Source organism: Bombus pyrosoma, linkage group LG8 (assembly GCF_014825855.1).
Source record: "Bombus pyrosoma isolate SC7728 linkage group LG8, ASM1482585v1, whole genome shotgun sequence".
Classification (NCBI taxonomy): Eukaryota; Metazoa; Arthropoda; class Insecta; order Hymenoptera; family Apidae; genus Bombus; species Bombus pyrosoma.
In genome coordinates this window covers 2,852,813-2,870,373 of record NC_057777.1, presented here as the reverse complement: position 1 = coordinate 2,870,373, position 17,561 = coordinate 2,852,813, and the positions used below count along the sequence as shown (strand labels likewise).

Genomic DNA, 17,561 nt, shown 5'->3' with positions numbered 1-17,561 from the left:
AAATTACCCGAACTTTATCAAATATAGCTGACATCACTAGAAACGTAATAATCAGCACAAGACGTAAAAGCTATAGAGATCTTTCGGCACGCAGAGTTCACAAAGAATCTTCAAAACTTAAACTTTATCAAAATGTTATCTTTGGAAGCCAAACTGATCAACTCTACTTGTTACCAATTTCACAATTTCATTACATAAATATACGATTAATATTGAATTTTTCAAAAACAAATTACTTACTTGTGTGCTTTCATTTATTACAAGAAAATGACGTAAATAATAAGAAATTTCAAGGTTTTAAAAATAATGTTTTCGACATCGTCATTTTTTTCTGCTTTTCGATTTATGGAGTTAATCAATGTGTGGCTTCTGAAATATTGCCTCGTATGATCATTACTTAGCTACTAATGACTAACACCAATACAAATCTAACAATCGATACTAAGTGTAATAATTATGCAAATTTGTTCATACATAAAGGTCGGAATAAGTCTTGGAAACGTTTAAAAAAGTCATCCTCGGGAATCATCCCCGTGAGCGAGGCCGCAACTGCGCGTTAGCAACAGATGGAAAGAGCCGTGGTGCCGCGTGTCGCATATTACGTATCGCTCATAAAACGGCCAGTTATACGCGTACACACGGTACACGCTTCATCGATCAGCGTTACTTGCGTCATTGCAAGCCTGTCGTATACCTATAGCCAACGCAGTTTCTTTCTTCCCTTCGATCCACCGCGAAATTAATACGAAAACTAATTAATTAGAAAACAAACAAATAATACCAACTTGCGCGACCCAGAAAAGAAAAGGAAGAATAAAAACTTAAAAGAAGAAAAAGACTTTATCATTTATTCTGATTCGTCTCTTTCTTATTATTATCATTATTAGTATTATTATTGCGTTAGGCTTTCGTTCGTTACAAGCTTAGGTAACAAGCGGGTTACAAATATAAGCAAAAGAATGGAAAAAGAAGCTTTCTTACAATTTTACCCCCATTAACAATAGAATAACAATTTTCTTTGTTGCGCAGATACGCATATCGATCATAACCCCTACAATTTCCAGTTTCAACTGGAAACGGAGACTTTTAAGCCACCCAGTAGTACAAATCGAGGGGAGGATCGTCGACTAGGAATCGTTCGCGGGCTAGAACGAACCCACGAGCCACGAGAGATGTTGGCGCGAGTGCAACGCGCCATATTCTTTGTCCTATGACACGACGATGTTAAAGCTCCGTGGCTAAAATTAAACGCAGCCGCCAGGGCTGAGTCTAAGACCGAGGCTGAGCAGGAGCAGCCGCCAGAAACCAGAGCACGTGCTTCAACTAAGTGACGTGTGCCTTCCTCCCCCTCCCCGCCCTGTCATGTTTTCCGTTCACGTTCCCTTTACCCCCTTCACTCGTTCCCTCCCATTCTCACCCCCTCTCTCTCTCTCTCCCTCTCTCTCTCTTTCGTTTTCGAGAAAAATCGAGTTTGAAAACTTGTCAAGCGTACTTGAACTTGGCTAATTATCGACTGGGTTTGAGTAAATATAATCAGCAGCAGGCTTTTCTACGTGCGAAAATAAGACAAAAACGTGGAATCAAATTGTCTCGTACGACGCTTTGTTTGCGAGGCAAATAAATTTGGAAGTTTATTACACGCTTCTACTAGATCAACTCTTAATTAAACTCTGTTTTCTTCAAAACGGAGCTTCACATGTAAACGTTTTATTCCATCTATATTCCTCCTGTATCGTGTATGAAGATTCGCGGGTACAGGTGGATAAAAACTCGTAGATAGGTTTGAAGCTGCGATTGGCCAAGCAGAGAAGCGAATAAAAGCAGGCAATTATTTGTATGACGTTTGGTATGCAAGATATAACGAAGAGGAATTTTTGATGGAACGTGTGCGCGAGTTAGTGATACGGTTGGGTTCAGGGGCAGATTGGTTGCAATCTGAGGAGCTTCGAGATTGTTAAAGCTTAATCTGTTGGGCGTTTTAGGACTATATTGCTTTGGCTGAGGTTTGGAAATTTGTGGGTATTGTAGCGCATCTCGAGAGTAACCTCTTTGCGGGGATCGATAACGAAATTTCCGTAGATAATAGTGATCAATAATGAGGAGATTATTAAAACTAGTTGGAGTTAAAGTAAATGATAGAATCGATATATACATGAACATTAGAATTATGACCGATTTCGAAAGCGATACTAAAATCAATAATTAAATCTATGTAAATAATTAAACTAGTATCATACTATAATTGATAATATAATTGGAAGCAACTTTAGAATAGATATTAATATCGATATCGAAATCGATAATTGAGCCGGTAAGCGAATCAATGCTATTTGATAATCAATGAATCGACATCAATTTTAATGTCGATATTAATATCGATAACCGAAATGATTTTCATTAAAATCGAAATATATGTCATGGAAGTTGGTCTAATTGCCGTTATATCGACCAAACGATCGATCAATATCTCGCGTGCGAGTAAACCGAACTGAGGGAGCTGATACAAACATCCTGCACCTCACACGTGGCCTCAACCGACTGTAGGACACGTGTTCCTCTCTCCTACAGAGACATTTCCCCATAAAATCAGCCTTTCGATAACCTATGAACATCCTAATAGAAATTTGATCTGACTCCGTTTAAGATTCTCTATTCCATTAACAGCACGACCAAAATTCAATTTCTTTACATAGGGATTGATAATTTCAATTTCATTCAGCAAACATTTCTTTTATAATATCTTCGCCTATTAAATTGAAACCCAACCTAGAAAATTGGATCAAGATTTACTCAGGCATCATAAGAAATTTCAACCATTGATTCTATTATAATTTCTATTATGTTCGTACCAATTACTTGTTTTAGAAACCCCTTTACTTTATTATCCAATCCCTTTACTTGCCAATGCTCAGCCCTAGAAGGTACAATTCTTAAAATCTCGGTGACAGTAAACAAGATTAAAATGTTTCCTCTTCTCTGAAAGACATAATGTTCTATGAGAGAATCTAATCCCCCGAAATACTACCACTTTTCATCATTTAGTCATCAAGACTGTCATGCGAGTCTATCGGGAAGAAAAAAGAAAAGCAAACAAAAGATTGAATTCAGATGAAAATCAGACAATCTTGATACAAATAATCAAGAAAACATTTTTTATTTTAATGAGAATGGTAACGGATAACGTGGCGGGAGGGCAGTGCAAGGAGTCGTAGCCTGCACGTAGGGCCACACGTCGTCGGTTATAGGACCCCATGGTTCGTCATGGCCAACGCGACGCGACCAGACACATATTAGAACGATCTGAGCATCGGTATGTTCTCTGGTGTGCACAGAAACGAAACTAAAAATGTGAAAAATAACGAAAAAAAGGAAATTGCTAAAATTCGCCAAATTTTATGGAGTAAAATATATACCATGTTTTTGTTTATTTGACTTTCTTGAGCTATCGCCACAAGTTTTATTAGCTCTTTCGCACTTTCTTCGCCAGATACGCAATTGGTGTTTAACGAAGCCATGCCGGCTAGCAAGGTCACATCTATCTAACGAGGTACGTCTAATAATTGATACAACGATTGCTAACAAGTACGGAACTGTGAAACCGGTCGAGTAAACAACAGAGAATGTCGAAGGAAATGTATCCAGATAGGTGGATAAATTGTTTTGTATTGAGTATCGAGAGTATTGAGATAATCAATTACGATTCAACTGTACCGTGAAATGTTTGTTTTAATCGTTTCGATAAAATGATCAGATTGTTAAGGAATGGTTTATTATAGTATTAGTATAATATAGTATTCTAATTCTAATAAAAAAGACATTTATCCTATATCCTATTATAAAACTGATTTTAATAAAAAAAAAAATCTCTATCCTATTTTATTCTAAATAATAAACTTAATTTTGGAGAAAGGTAACGCAGAATCTTTAACTCATATTTCTGTAAAAGTCATAGATCTATATTACAAACCCGACTTCCCAATTTTTATCCCTCAATTCTTCTAAAAATTATAAACCTAATTCTAATATAAAGAGAAAACCCAGATTCTCCATTCCATATTCCCCGAAAAACCTAACGATCCTTTGACCAAACGTAAGTCCAAATCCAAAGACCAAAGCTACAATAACGGAAGAAGAAGAACAGAAAGAAATGACTAAAACGGGAGAAAATCTTCCAAAAGCTTCTATAACTGATCCAATCTCACATTCTCAATTCCAGCCAGCTAAGCTAGTCGATATGATTCTAGCGAAAAATGTGGCAGATCGAAGGAATCATAAAGCTATCGTGAAAGTACAGAGCCATCCGCAGAGATTCTTCTGCAACTCTGTGTGTCCCTGTTTGAGGCGCGCGCAAACTGGAGCTTGAAACGCGATACTCGACGCGCGAGACGATACGCGGGCCGATTCTACTCGAAGCGAAGCAGAATGAACGCCGAGGGCCGGCGAAAAGAGAGGGAAAACGAGGTGGCGTGAAGGAAGAGGGTCGGGAAAAGAGGAAAACAAGAAGAGGGAGGCTCGTGAGTTGAGTGAACGCACACTCGAGCCGCGTGTACACGGGAAGGGAGAGGAAAACCAACATACACGTACATACATAAACACATATAAAGAGAGCGAGGAGAATCTCGCATGAACTACGTTTATTCCAAACGTAGACTCTCTCAGTATTCTTCTTCTTCTTCTTCCATTTCTTCTTCATTTTACTCTTATTCATATTTTTCTTCTTTTAAAGGCTTCGTTCAGGGAAATGGTTTCGTACCGAAAGAATTTTCTTAAGAAGCTTCTGTCTGAACCCTTTGTGTTTGACTTTACTGGTATTCGGCATTTTTATTTTAATTGACTTATATTTCATATTCTATAAAATAAGCTTCAAAGAGGCTTTGGCTGCAATTTTATACTTTTACAAAACTTTGTTACATATCGACACACATTTTATAATTATTTGATATCTCGTATTTTTCTATTTTTTAAAGTTTTTATAATAACTAGATTGCACGTGTTTATGCAATTCGTATTTTCATGCGAACAATGAAAAACGTAGGACGTAGGCAGGCAGATAGTTTTACTTGCTGAATGGAATAACAAGAGAGTATTGTGTTTACTTTTATTAAATTTTGGTATATTATACCAGAAATTTCTGTATAATTACTAGACCGAGGATGTTTATGCATTTATAAAAAATTCAAATGTACAAAAATATCTAAAATAATATATAAAAAGAAGATTAACTACAACATTTTCATCTGGAAATAATTATTTATATTATAGTATTTAATAGATTAAACTAATTTCTGTTTAAGTTTCATTTATTTCATTATATATTAAAAGCTATGAATTTGTAGATGTATGAGATGTATTTGTAGATGAATGATTATAATATAATAATTATGTTTGCATGTACAGCTTCATTATTTTATATATATATATAAATAAATATATATATGTATATTTTTATTCGCTTATTTTAAAAGTGAAGAATAGGTTTAATATGCTAAAAGTGAAAAAAAATGGAACAAAATACAGCGTCGAATCCAGCAAAGAAGTAAGAGATGTCTAAGCTTTTTGCGATTCGATATGGATTTCATTTTACCAGGCAGGTGAGAACTAATTAATTTGCAGAGAATAAAGGATAATTTTGCGGTGGAAGATAATTATGAGAACTACTTTTTACGTATAATGTGATGTGATAAATAGTATTATGGAAATTAGGTAATTAGCTCATAATAAGTAGTGTAAAATGGAAAGAATCTAAAGGTTGTTGAATAGAACAAGGAAGTTTTTTCTAATGTTTGATGTCAATGGTTTTTTTATGTAAAAAAGTGCATATCCTTTTTTTAACGATATTATACCAGTTTTTGTAGAAGTGATTCATGGAAATCGTTGGAATTAATTGATGGTTAAATTATATACCGTTTAATGTCGGTTTATATCTTTTTATAAAATTTAAAGATTTGTTTTACTTTTTCATTCTGAATAATATTAATTTTTCCTTCATTAAAGGGTGCATGGAGAATGAAAAGAAGTCTGATAAAAATGGTATTTCTTTTCTAAAGCCACTACCTACATTCGTATGAATATTTTTCATACCACTTAAACGACATATCGTAACTCGTCTACAAATATTCATACCAATATGAACAGTGATATGGAATACATGAAAAGCTGTCGCACCTCCTACACTTCTTTGAAATATTCTATTCAAGAACGATCACCTACATAAAATACCTTTTTTTCATGCCACGATAATAAAATTTGGAGAAATAACGAAGATCCTACTTATGTATTTTACAATATAAAACAAGGCTTCTCTTCTGTCCTGATATCCTTCCCATATTTAATAATACGATTATTTATCCATGAAATCTATTATTCAAATATATTCAATAATTGATCAGCCACACTATATTATTGAACTATGGAGAAAGGCAGTATTATCTATTTATTGATAAATCTTTTGCCCTGTGGAGTTTGAAGGACTTACATTCTTATATCTAGTTTTCTCTATTCGATTGGTGAATATTCGATTGGTTAATATTACCAACATTATATATAAAGATATAGTAAATGAAAGAAAACGACAAATAAATACTATTACATAATTGCATAATATTATTTGCAATTCTTCAGAAACATATCGCTTTTGAGAGATAAAATAAAGAATATATCCAACCAGAAACTTTTGCATAGCATTTATCCATTGTGCAGTTGTTAATATTTTGGGTCTTGGTTTAACGTGAAAAGATAATGCAATAGGATATATTGCTAGAAAACATTAAGAGTATATTTATTATCTAGTAAGCCATGGAATTTTATGTTAATATAAATTGGCTTTTTAACATTAAAACTACCAGAGTACTCGAAATGACCAATCTTTAATTCTTCATAGAAATTCTACAAGTTTACAGCCTAGCAAACTACGAACGTGCGTTATGAATATAAGGCAATTTCCCGTAAATCGATTGTTTAATACCTAAATTATCAGAGTAGTTAATAAAGCAGCACATTTGTAATTTGTCATAGAAATTTTGTAGATTCATAAAGGCGCGTTTCCAAGATTACAGCGAGCTTTTACAAATTTTAACAATTACTGCCTTCTTCTCTAGTCAGCTCATTTCCTTTCAATTTTTCCACATCCAATAACCAAGAAGATGAAGAAGAAGAGGAAGAAGAAGTAGAAGTAGGAAAAGAGACAGAAAAAGGAGGAGGTAGAGAAGAAGGAGAAGAAGAAGAAGCAAGAGAAGAACCAGAAGAACAAGAAGGAGGAAGACGCTCCTGAAGCAAGATGTCCCCGTGGAACTCTCCCCTGGTTCTTTCCTCGAACTTACCATAGACTCTCTCTTGCTCTCCGTTTCTACGCGTGTGCACGCGTCAAACGCACACAGTAACCGGCACGCAACATATACATGCGAAACGTGTGTAGAGAGGGGGACAGCGGCGCGCGTGTATTGCTCGAACTAGCAGAGGAAGAGAAGAGAGGAGAAACGAGCTGGCAGATGTTGGGCGCGTGCGGCGTCGAACCTTTTAAGGCGCGATCACTGGACGCCCGGCGTCGCAACGGCCCTCCCCGCGTCGCTCTCGCCCCCACCAAAGTCCACGGCTCTCCTCATTCCGTCTCTCTTCCTCCTTCGCTACACTCTCCACTTCGGACACCTTGAGAACAGACAAACCACGCGCGCCACACCAGCCTCCGCGAAACTTCATCTACCTCTTCTACTTGCCTTCCTACCGCCTTCCTCGACGCTACAATCCTCTCCTTCCGTCGCGTACCACACCGCACGGATAGAGGCAGTTGAGCCTTTCCACTGTAATTTGCTTCGAGCCTCTTCTGCTCGTTTTTCTGCCTTCGCTTTGCGCTCGGATCGGTGGATTCGTGGTTAGTCTGTTGGTCCGATTGTGAGAGCGTTTGGAGAGGTGGAAGAAGGTCTGGGGATGGGAGAGGTTTGACGAGGATTAAGGTGAGATTATGTATATGGCTGATAGATTTTAGGGGAAACAGGGGATTTAGTTTTAGCTGTGGGAGTTTTCTAAGAGTAAAGATTTGGTACAGTTTGTTGAAGATAGATAAATTTTTTGACCAACAGAAGAAGATATTTTGTCAATTTTATATGTTAGTGTCTTTAGACATAATGTTGGGTTTAGGGGAAACTAGGAATTTCGATTTCGTTGTAGCAACTTTCCAGAAAAATTTTTGAACGAGGCTTCAGAATTGTTGTTAGAGTTGAAACTAGTTTTTGGAAAGAAAGAAGAAAGATCAGAAAACTGTTTTGGGAAAAGGTAAGAAAGAGTGAGAACTGTATTGTGGAATATGTTGCAATATAGTTACCAATTTTCGTATACTCGTTTGGTTTAATCTGGATTTACAGATAAAACATGGTCTTTAAAAGAAATTTAAGCTACAATTTCAAGTATGGCTAGAACTGACTTAAAGCTCAAGTTTCACTAAATAGAAGATTTTTGGTTGAACACAAGTAGCTAACATACTGCAAAAAAGATGAGGATAACATTTAATGAACAAGTCTTTTCGAAACCACATTCCAAACAACCTAATGACGCCCGAATACCTTAGATAACATTAGCACCAGTGTTACAAGCTACTGGTTCCTAGTCATTCAAAACGCTCGAACCCTTTATACACAGCTATGTTAAGTCTATACACCCACGAAAGTAACATTTCATGTATAATACAGTCTGCCCACGAAAATCACATTCCACGTATAATAGTTTGCGCACAAAAGAAACATTCGAAATATAATAGCTCGCTAACGAAACGAACATTCCAAGCATGTACGCTACACTGGCAATTGTTAAAGAATCTCTATTGTGAACATTTCTATTTCATCTCAACGAAATTATCATAGGTGAAAAAGTAATCGAAAAAGTCTTATAGGCTTAATAGATATTGTAGCGAAATAAACTTGCAGACTTAATAGACTAACGATTTCGTGACGAAAATCGACCTCGACGCAATCATTAAAAAAGAAATTTACAGACATAAAGATAGAAAAATCAAAATGGCACCGAAAACGCGTAAATGCGAACTTTCTTTAGCTTCGGAATTTGTACGTTCTTTATTGATAAATATCTCTCTAGATGTTAGTTTCTTAAGGAGCATCTCACTTGCATCGTTTCTCCCCAAGTCGCGTTATACGAGGACAGTAACAATTGTTTAATCACAGGGACTTTGTCGGTATTGCCTGGTAAACAAGTACCAAAAAGAAAAAAAAAAGATAAAAAATATAGGTAATCAGGGATGGAAAGAAAGAAGGACGGAGGCGTTGCACGTGGCCGATAGGACCACGTGGGCTTTCAGCCGACGTCACCGGCCGAACCGACATCCCATCGCGTATTGATTGAGAGTGGCCATGGTCGTTTCCATGACGACGTTTCTTTTACCTGTACAGTTCATACACATACCTACATATACACAGCTATACATACACAAATATACACATATGTATATGATACACCTTGCCAGGTACGCAGAAGCAGCTACCTATCTATCTACTACGTAGGTAGCAATCTTAGGGGAACGTAGGTGTACGTAGGTGCGCATGGTACCTGCGCCAGGGACTGTAAGTTCTCTTTCCCAACCCTCCTCTACCTGCCTACGTTCTGCTCTCTCCCCTTTGCTCCACACCCTCCCCTTGTCATCTTTCTTTTCGAACCCTATCAAGCTGTCCTATCTGCACGGTGTATCGAGTGAATCGGATCGGATCCTCGATAGAAATCTCTGGAGCGTGCACGTTACCGTACCACGCGTGCAAAATTTATAATCGACCCCTCCGATACCGCGCCGTGACGCGTACGTACCCTCACCCCGAACCACCCCCAGAGGCGACACACCCCCTCTGGTACCCTAGATCGGATACACTACAGTGTACCGACGATTATAGCGGATTCGTTTTGTGGGGCACCTTGCCGGTGCTCCTTCGTGGATATTGAGAATCCATTGTTGTTTTAACGTTAATTATAATTAGAAACACAATAAAAATATTGTATATACAGTGAGAGGCGAAAGCGAGTATACACTTTGCGAATGTGAGGTTCGTAAATTATTGACATACGAAGATGTTCGTAAATTATTCTCTTACCTATGTTTTGTATTATTAATTTGTATCGGTACATGCTTTATATCTTTCCGATCAATTTTTAATTTATACAACATATGTGTAAGAGTTGTTCGAGTAAACATGCCTTCAATGTATACTATACTCGTTTTTACTTCTCACTGTATACGTACAGCAAATTCGTACAATTGTTGAAAGTTGCGTTAAAATTTTTATTATTGAATATTCTAAGTGCATATGGTTGTATACGTATTGGTCAGAAACAATAGTATACAAGTTGCAAAAATAATGTTTGTAATATCATCCCCCTTCTCTATTGTTCAATTTATGGAATTGATCAATGTGTCTTGAACGGCGTAAATGTAACTTAATAACGTGAAATATCTGCATGAGTCAGAACTGACCCAGCCTTCGCCGCCCGGTGATTAAGACGTATAGAAGCTTAAGCATCGTTTAGATTAACCAATTTACTTAAATTCAAGTTGTATGATTATGTTCATACAAGCTATTTGAGTTTAGATGGCTTGAATTTGTGTTGAAATAATCAGATTTCAAATAGATAGCAAATGGGAAACGAGTACTCCATCTTTCATGAATCTACAAAATGTCGAAGTATTTTAACAGGATAATTTAAAAATATAAAAGTATAAAAATATAAAATATAAATCAAAAAGAAAATGCTATTGATAAATTAAATAAGAAATGTCTTATGCACGTCAAAATATAAGGGATGTACATAATTTAAAGCTTATTTAAGCTTAATTGATCTGAATTAGATATTACAGTCATGTTAGTTTACGAGTCTATTTCTGGGCGATAAAGGAAGGTAGTAGAAATATCGATACGATTGACGTTGTCTATCACTTAGGAAATTTGTATTGTAGGTGTTAGAGGGTTAGGCTAGATTTTTCTGCTATACAGCAAGGAATAAATATTAGTAGGATTAGTGTTGAAGAAGTTTGGAAGAAGAAAATTGGAATTTATAAACGATAGAAAATCACAGGGTGGAATTCATGATTTATGGATGTGTCAGCAAGATATATTCCTTACTGAATATTTAAAAAAGAAATTTCGTAAACCATAAAGTATCCACGTCTCGCTATACAAAATATAATGCATAATATATAGCGATATAATTCATAGAATCCAATAAGGGCAAAGAACATTTCTTAAAACGTCACTTAGCATTTAATATGACAAATATCAAGCCCAACATACTAACAATGATATCTCTCCAATTTTCCAAATATAACTCTAATCGAAATACCCTCAACGCCAACTCTACATACATAAATGCTGTTCTGAAACTATTTCTCCGATCTGGGCAGCGAATATTTATACAAATTCATATGTTCGTGTATATATAAAACGGAAATGGTACTTAGATGAAGAATTGCGTTATCCACTAAATATTACAATAAATACTACACTTTGGATATTTTATATATCCTTGCATTATATGTGCATTGTACGCATTTTTGCATCTTCAAAAATCCGCAATCTGCTCCAAACCGAACTTGACCTCTCTCTTATTTACGTACATATGTGTACATATACTTCGCCAAACTCCTCCTCTCCCCGCTCCTTCCAGCCAGAGAATCACCATAACGACGTACACAATCGTATATATATGTGGTACATACGTATCATGAAAGGTAGCACGCCAATTACAGAAATTTCACTGGCACGCCCGTCGACGCTTCATTAACGGCCGAGTCGTAACAAAGCTCTTTTATTTATCGACGGAGAATAATGACAAAATCGATCGGATATTCGTGCACGTTATAAACCGCGGAAAATGGACGAAGCAGCACGTGCTGCTAACACGTGGTGATCGGGTCCGCGTTCAAGGATGGGGGAGGGGAACGAGTATAGGTTAGAGGAACGAGGGGTGGGGGGAGGCGGCGCGCGTCTCAGCGAAGTGGAGGGGAGAGCGGACCAGTTCCCGCGTAAACACTTGCTTTTTGTGACTGTACACACAGCCACCAATCACGATCCTAGATACCACACGATTATTCAGCATCTTCCAAGAAACGACAGATTGTAATCTGGCGATATTATGGTGGATGCTAATGTGGTGAGAAACTGACAGGATATCGTTATTGCGCGATATCGGAAATGAAATGAAATGAATTGTGCATTTTCAGGTTAAGTGGAGATGATCGTCAGTGACACGCGCTGGATGAAAATTTAACAGTCTTCGACAGGATATCGAAATTAAAATATATAAGCGTTATCGCGTCTATTATTGTAACGTGATTAAATATTGCTAGGTGACGTTTCAATCCAAGTTAAAATACTTCTATGTATATTATTTCGACGACTATGTACATCAGACGAGTGCCGAGCTAGCGTTCTTTTGCTTTATTCGTTATCAGCTTCCTTCTACGAAATATTTCATTCACGGAGAACTAGTTGAAAAGCATACGCATAATAATATCAAATAATAAGTTTAAACAGCAAAATCTGACCTAATCTCACAACCTCCAAAGTATCGCCATTCAAAAACCCCCAAAGCTACCGACAGAAACTACGAATGGTTTTCAGTTTATAAATGAAATACTCCGAAAAATCTTCGTATAATACGACCGAATAACAAACCTAATAAGACCTAACCTAATCCTACAACCCCTCAAACTATCGCCACTAAAAGATCCCGAAACTATTGTATCAAACGAATCCATGACAAATTATGAATAAGATAATCAAGAAAGTAAATAATTAAAGTTAAGAAACCTGCGCATAATACCACTGAACAACAAATCGAGTAGCATAATCCATTGAAATGTGATGGAAAAACGACTATTCAGAGGCACGTGTCATTAGCACGTGATAAAAGGGCTTAGGAAGTGGAACAAAGGAAGACAGAGAGATGGAACGCAAAATAGAACGAGTCAGACGATGGATTTCCCGTATTTTGCACGAGAAACAACCACAATAACGACGAGGGACTTGCGTCAACGTCGTAGCCGTCTACTGTCGTAGAAATTTTCTTCCTCCTAACAGCTAGCATTTTGTACATGATACACGCACGTGTATCTGTATGTGTGTATACCTGCAGGACGATCGACTTTTGACTACAATGACACGTGTACATCGCACGTGAGAGTAGGCGGAAGGAATCATCGGAGTTGCGTTCAGATTTACGTCAATCGTGACCTGACGCGAGAACGCAAGGCTCAAAGACAGCCCTAGCTTTAACCAGGGGGAAAAAATGACGGTTAAAAGGAAAACGAGCTGGGACGCTTTTTCCGATATTGCGGAGAGAAAGAGGAAGAGCGAGAGAGACAGGGAGAGACAGAAAGGGGGAGAAGAGAGTTTCTGGGGAACTGACATCCGGTTCTTCTTCAGCCGTGATGCGCGGGAACATGGCTACCGCGGGAAACGGAAGATAGGCAGTGCAACAAGAAAGAGAAGCTCCTTCTCTCTTCCTTTTCAAGTAATATTGGAATATAAGAAAGACTATAGAGTAGAAATTTATTTTTGAGCACAAAATTCTCCTTCCTATATTCCTTCTATATTCGATATTCATATGTTTATTTTATATATCATAATTTAACTGCAATATTATAAATTATACTGTAGCGAAAGATACGAAGTGAGAGGAAAGATTCTTCCTCCTTTTTTTTTCAAGGAATATTAAAGTACTAGAAAAGTTACGTAATGGGAATCTTCTTCAAACGCAGCATCTGCCGTTTTCATCTTTTTCTTTTTTAGATATTTTTATGTGGTTGTGTATGCTGTATTCTTATTTCGTAATATTATAAATCATATACCCGGAAGCAAAAGCTAGTGGAACAAAGAGGAAAATCTCCTCCTTCTTTTCAAGGAATATTGGAGTATAAAAGTATAAGAAAGCTTATAAAATATATTTATATATAATATGCTTAAATACAAACTACAGGCTGGTTATTCTAGTGTTAAGAAACCTTTTTTTTAATGCGTTCAACTGAATGTTGATTCTCTTTGGAATGAAAATAATAGCGAAAGAAAAATTCTAGAATCACTGAAGAATTTTTGTATCGTGTCTGTACTAAATGTTAATTTCTCTTCAAGTACAAATATGTATTAGGAAAAAGAAAATTTCTTGTTTCCGATAAAAAAAAGAACTTCAACGCTAAAGATGTCCAATACTAACCGGACTTATCCAATATATGCAATATTACATATGTACATAATTTAATTCTCTAGAAAGTAATTTCTGATATATGGTGAATACTGATTACCTTCAGACAACTAAGGAATTTGAAAGTAAAGAATTCCCAGAAATGGATATGAACAATAATTTACGTATACGAACAAAATAAGAAAATCAAATTTGCAGATAAAAATAATTCACTTATCTTCTCCTTAACGCAATAAAAATCTACAACCCTATTGAATATTAAAAATATAAATAGTTGAAATATGAAAATAGTACGTAAGCAAATGAGAAAAATATGAAATATCTTGCCTAAGAATCAAAACACACGACAAAGAATATCCTAACTCGTATTTATAGATAAAACTCGGAAGTACCATAATACCCCGTCCAAATCAATCGATCTTCTCGTTATCTCATCCGTAAATCGGAAAATACATAAGAATACGTAGAGTGTCTTAAATTTTTCCAGTCAAACTTTGTCAATACATTTTATGAAATTTACCAATTTTCCAATGATGCGTTTCTTTAACACACGTGCTACATTCCAATATTGCAATACCTATCAATTCTTTGCACACGCATAAAATTACTACCAAATGACGCGAAAATTAATATAATAAACCTAATCAATTAATATATAAATGCCATAATAATTACAATGGTATACAATTTGTTGTAGCCTCTGTATACCCTTCGGCAAAGTTCAAGTTCGAATATCCTATTAGCGAATAGATGCTCGAAAAATCATGCTTTGTCACAACAGAAAATTGATACGCGTGCGACACACGTACCGTTCGAATTATATTTTATCATGGATAACCCATCTATTCCGGTTCCAAGAATACGACGTATGCCCGGTGAATTATTAAAGCGAGCGTCAGAATTGCAGAGTGGCCGAATCAAATTAGTCGGCGCCCGGTCCCATTAAAAGATCCTGGCAAATCGCTTTAAACGTTATTTCTAAATTCACCATCGATTGCAAACCAGCCACCGATGGTGGTCCCGGCGATCTGCAATCGGCTCACCTGGTCTCTCGTCTATTCGGAACCAAAGTAAATCTTCCAACTGTGCCAATTTCACCGAGACGAAATTCACGATGTGTAAAAAAGAGAAGGAGATACACTGGCGCCACAATGCTCTAAAGATTCGCTTTTTGTGGCCAAAATTCCACTTTTCAAGTTCGATATTTCCAAAGAATTTCTTTTCCTATAAAGTGACTATAAACAGTATTGTCGAAACGGTATTATTCATTTTATAAATTTTATAGGCAATTGCGCGGTCGAGAGGCGATACAAAATGAAGCTGTAATCGTTCTTTGTACATTTTATAGAATATTCTTTCAATCCACATATACGGATGGTACAAAGTTTGTAATAATTTAAACCTTGTAGCTCGTAGCAACGTCAATCGATCTTGATAAATAATAATTTCTTTTCGAAATAAAATAGAGTCTAGACTCTTTGAAAGGCTCGTTGCTATAAAGTTTATTGCTGTAAATATTCATATTACGTTATAGAAAACAAATTTCTGTTGAAAAGCATCAATGTAAGGTTGTTTTTAATTTTGCTCGCGAAACATCACTGTCCAGACGACCGTGTGACGTTGAACTGAAAATCTTCAGCTTGGAATCAGATGGTCGTTCAGTCAGAAAGTTAGAAAGAAATCAATCGACAGAAATTATGATATAATTTATAATTTACCATAAAAATAAAATTTCTCAAGCATTATACACTCTAGGTACTGTAACATTGTGTCATACGTAATAAATTTAATAGAATTCTATATCGATATAAAATTCTAGCGCTTTGAATATGAATTCTGTCAAAAATTAAAATAAAATTTTAATCTATCGTGAAAAGATTTTAATAGATTCTTTATTACACTGTAAGACCTTTTTGTACGTATTGGTATTATTAAAATTTCAATTTCGCTTAAGCGAGTATTAATCTTCACAGGTGCAGATATATGATATAATTTATTTGTAACAAATATAAGACCAATATAATAAATCAATAAAGGAATTCGAACGAAGAGTTAACTTATATTTTCCAGGTTAACAGGCTAATTCCAGGATAATATTATTTCAAGGATGAAATAGTAGGATTTCAGTAAAATTAACATCCTCTTTAGTTTCTAATTAAAATTTGTAGAAAGCTCAGATAAGATACGTGCTATTTACGATTTAAAGTTTTGACTGATTCATGACAAATCAAATCTAAAATATTCGCTAAAATTTATGAAGAGAATAGATTTTCGTACGCTATAAAAATCCTATATTAAATAGACGCTAAGTAATTTCTACCGGAACCATGCCATCGCATAAAACCAGATATAAGTACTTAATAATTCCCCTTCAATCCTCTTCATTTCTATTTTCTCTTCCTTCTCTCCTCCCCTGCTCTTTCCACTTTTGCTTCCTTCCCTTAACCCTTTCGTTTTTTTCCCCATCTCTGTTTCCTTTCTTCCCCATTTTTACTCCCTTTTCCTCTGCTTTCCCTCATTTTCTCTTCCTCCTTTCGTCTCTTGCTTCGTCCATTTTTCCCTCCTTTGTTTTCCTTAATAAGATCAACGAAGAGACGGAACACGCTGAGACGACTTTAGACGAACATGCTTGGATTGAGCTTAATTCGGAAAAGCAAAAAATCATCGGTTCGTGTCAAGGAATTGAAAGTTCACGTTTCACGCTTCTTTGCGGAAGATAATATGCAATTCGCAAAGCTTGCATAATGTTTCGAAAATGAATGACGTCAGTGTTTAGGGTTGTTCTCGGGAAGGTTATCGATGAAACTGTTCTTTCTCTTTAGCGAGTGGGTGGGATCGATGACGAGGGCGACGTGCACAATTTCTTCGTGGAATTTTTATGAACTTCGGTCTTTTTTCGGGTGCAACGAAATTACCGGAAACCAATGCCGTTCGAGTAAGAGTAATCATGACACGATACGAAATCGAAGATTGATATATCTGAACTGACCCAAAAAAAGTTCTATCTACTTTCCTTTCTATCGACCGTGCAGTTTCTCACTGATATAATTACATGGTATGTATTCTATCATAGACGAAGCTTTCATCGAAATAGAATTTTCACAAAGAATTTCAATCGCGTGTAAGATACAAATTGTTCGGATGATCGAAAATATGTAATTTCTCTAGAGAAGGATTAAGTATACAAAAAGCTTTTCCCAAAAAGATTTTGAGATTGGAATAAAGAAGAATTCGTTCGATATATTAGATTGAGATTTTCACGTCAATCGTGACGAAGAAGAAGTTTGAATAACATATGAGATTAATTGTTAATGAATATATGAAATATAAAAATTCAAGGAACCCAGCAGAGTTCTGTTAAATTATCACAAGCT

The 17,561-nt window shown here is 36.1% G+C and overlaps 1 protein-coding gene and 1 long non-coding RNA gene across 7 annotated transcripts in view; one reads left to right on the top strand and one right to left on the bottom strand.

Annotated features, from left to right (window-relative positions):
• LOC122570152 (myocyte-specific enhancer factor 2) overlaps positions 1-17,561 on the bottom strand; it is a 77,128-nt gene that overhangs the window by 55,415 nt on the left and 4,152 nt on the right. The gene's annotated exons all lie outside the window — the stretch shown is intronic.
• Positions 7,729-8,945, top strand: LOC122570158. The gene is made up of 3 exons (XR_006317733.1): positions 7,729-7,949; positions 8,164-8,268; positions 8,358-8,945. It is a non-coding gene; the product is annotated as an uncharacterized LOC122570158 (long non-coding RNA).